The 3,546-nt window shown below is 40.4% G+C and overlaps 1 pseudogene; it reads right to left on the bottom strand.

The window, feature by feature from the left end:
* Positions 1-272: 272 nt before the first annotated feature.
* On the bottom strand, positions 273-1,220 carry LOC121439686 (annotated as a pseudogene).
* Between the last annotated feature and the right edge of the window lie 2,326 nt (positions 1,221-3,546).

Genomic DNA, 3,546 nt, shown 5'->3' with positions numbered 1-3,546 from the left:
GTTATACCACAAATTTTAATTAAATTATTAAGAATCTTGGTTTGCTACTTTAGCTATTACAGAGTTTAAGAAGAATAAGTTTTTGGAAAAATTAGATGTGGTTGCACCAGAATGAAGCCTCACAAAAATCTGTCTGTATTTCTAGCTCACAGGGGTGAGAACAATGGCCTCTTCTGACCTTGTGGGCACCAGTAATTCACACATACATACATGCCGACACAATACTCATAAATATAAAGAGTAAATAAATCATTTTATTAAAAATGTGAAAATTATCTTTTTTTGAAAATCTGATGGCACATAGACTGCATGTGTTTGAGCATATTGGATATTCTGTTATCAGAACTGATTTGTATCAAAGGAGCAATTGTGGGATAGACATTCATCACAAACTTCTGAACACTCAGGATGACTGAGTTGTACATCTGTAAGAGGACTGCGGTGGATGAAATGATGAAGTCCACCCAGTACATGATCACAAAGCAAACCACCAGCAGCAAGATGGTGTGGGCGGCCCTTTTCTCAGGGGACACTCTCAGGTGGCTGAGGCTGTGAAGATGCTTATGTTGCCTCTGATGTCTGAACAAAATAATCACCATGTATGCACTTGTAGTCAGCATAACTCCTACAAGAAATACATCTCTGGAGGTTGTCACTGCTAAAATCAGTGCCCTGATGATGTAGTTCATGGAGAAGAGTGAGCAGAATTTTGTGACCTTCAACTGTTTGATCTCACTTACGTTGATAAAGGCACCAGAATAGATTAATCGGTAGCTAGAGAATGACAAGTTGAAAGACCAAATAAATAAGAAAGCAGAAATCATGTACTTTTTAAGTTTATATTTAAATTTTGCTAAGAAAGAGGTACTGGGACTGATAGTGACAGCCTGGAACACACTCAGGAGGCAGGTGATGCAGATGGAGAGGCCTCTCATAACCCGGCTTATGTAAAAATTTGTCTTACATTTGAAGTCATTCTCAATGTTTAGTGAATCAAATATGTCCCAAAGCCAAACATCTGCTCCAGTGAGGAGCAACACTATGTGGATGAAGGTCAGTTGACAGGATATCATGTCTGTGGGCTTAGGTCTGTAACACAGTGTTATGAAAGTATAGAAAACAAGGAGAAACATATTGGCCAGGACTCCAAATCCAGCTTGGAAATTAAGAACAATCCTTAATGAGGACATACGTAGAAATTCTATTCACCTTAAGAACATGAAATAAAAAAATTATTTTTATGCCCTGGCAATGCTGAAGCATGCATGAACATCCCATATATTATGGTTCTGTTAACCTTGTCCATATTAGGTTTCTTCGTCTAAGTTGATGAGGACGACTGACCAGGTATCCTCCTCAACAGGACACCAGATCCCATACAGATGATTGTGGAGCCCTATTTCAAATATTTGAAAAAAAATAATACAGTATTTACCAAACTTTTGTTTCACTGTTCAGTATCTCTACATCATCACTCGATTTTGCCCATTTATTCTTGATTAACCCATCTCTTTAATATTTGAAGCTCCACATTAGAATTGCCCTATGTTTCATTTACTCTCAATATATCTCCTGGATATACATCATTCTCAGTGACATCCAACACAGAATGCACACTTCATGTGCCTGTATTGCACCTAGACCTCATGCCTTAGAAATTGAATCCTACTGATCTGACTTACATTGCCTCATTTTATAGTTAACACTGGAAGCAGCAATGATGAGAATAGAGGAGCATAATAATATTTGTGCAACTGAATAAAATTATGTTGTTCTCGGGAGAAATCACAACAGAAATCCAAAAGAGTGAGGTGAGTCAGTCTCATATTTTATAATTTTAATAACCTCAAATTTACAACTATCCATCTTTTAGGGGTAGCCCAGCCCCCTTAGGGGGAGTGTTCGCCTCGGGTTAATGTTTACATATAAATCTAGTGAGCGTGAGTCCGCCGCCCCTGCTGCTTTCCTGTTCTCTGTGGGAAACTGGTTCTGTAAGCCTATTTCCCCATTAAAGCTGGATATATTATTACAATCTGTCTGTACTCATTTACGCCGATATACTTGGCACCCTGTGATGCTTTGCAGATACCCGCCCTGAATCAGATCCTCCTGGGTGGCGACCGCTGGGAGCCAGTGCCCCACCCTCCGGAGGCCTCTCCCTCTGCCAGATTGTACCTTCTCAGCACAGCTCCTTGCCAGTTCGCTCTGCCCTACTATGGTGGCAGAAGCAACTGAGATTCTGAGTCACTGAACATCTGCAGAGACTCGATTTATTTTGGCGCTTGCTAGAAAGTTGGCAAATGGGACTCCTGACGGGCGACTTAGCCCCGGTGGTTCAGCGATAGTTGAATTGGCCCTGCTACACGAGTCTGTGCGCCCCACCCTGCCCGACAGTGGTACAAGCTCCTCTGTAACAGCGTGATCAGTATACAATGCCACTCTGTGCATGTGACTGCTCTGCGTCCCCTCCCCACGGGTGGCTTAGTTCGGCCTTGGCTCTCCCCCATTTCCTGGCCCTCCCCGCTGCTGCTTACAGTTAACTTTCAGTTTTGGGTTTTGAGTAGACTTTTCAGACCGGCTAAGACTCCTACCAAGTAAACTCACGTGCACTCCACCACCACAAACATCTGCTGGCAGGAATCGGTCATTACAGGTAAAATCTTCTTTTATAAATAAAAATAAATACTGATTTGATTGAAAATGTCTGAAAACGTTACCATTCAAGACTTTAACAGCCTTTTTGATTGTACCATGTGGGAGATTTTACAAGAGGTGTCTGTCACCCCACATCTATGGATCTTTCTGGGATTCGTAGTATTCCTTGCTACTATATGGTTTGATAATAGAAATATGATAAAGTTTTTATGAGACGAATCCAGGATTCTTAAGGCAGAGGTTGAAGGCTTAAAAACAATTGAGAATGACGACAATCTTCTCAAGAATCAGTTTGAAGTTCTCCAGGAAGAGAACAGATCTTTGTTTAACATGACTCAATCAACTGAGCAAAATTAGAAAAGGTACAAGCTGATGTTAAGGAGATATTCATTACTATGGAAGAGGGAACAGCTGATTTGGATTGTAAGCTTTAATCCCTTTCTGTAGGAACTGAAACATTAACTGAGAGAATCAAAACTGCTGAATGTGACAATCGGATTTTGTCTAAAGCTTATAACAGATTGGTGGAAAGACTGTCAATACAAGAAGGCACAGTTTATGCCATAAAAATTATGTCCAAAGATGAGATGTTATCTCTAATGAACAAACTTCATACTTTAGAATCCTCAATGATGGCTTTGGAACATAATTCTGGACAGGAGATTCAGACATTGCAGAAGGCAATGGTGAATAGAATTGAAAAGATTGAGGAATTTCTAAATTCTGATGAAGAAGAGCAAAGGGTAGAAAGGCAAATTTTAACTCCATCTGTGGGTAAATATCTCCAGGACAATTCCCACAAAGCTCTACCTACAGCTCTACCTGCCTTTCCAGTAATAACAACAGAGAAAGTGGTTGGTTCCAGAAACCCTAGAGTAATCAAGGAAGATA

The sequence above is a fragment of the Microtus oregoni genome, unplaced genomic scaffold, assembly GCF_018167655.1.
Source record: "Microtus oregoni isolate MIOR12 unplaced genomic scaffold, Mior012 000062F_ref0000492, whole genome shotgun sequence".
Taxonomy (NCBI): domain Eukaryota; kingdom Metazoa; phylum Chordata; class Mammalia; order Rodentia; family Cricetidae; genus Microtus; species Microtus oregoni.
Note: the sequence above shows the minus strand (reverse complement) of the source record. Positions and strands in the feature narration are given on the sequence as shown.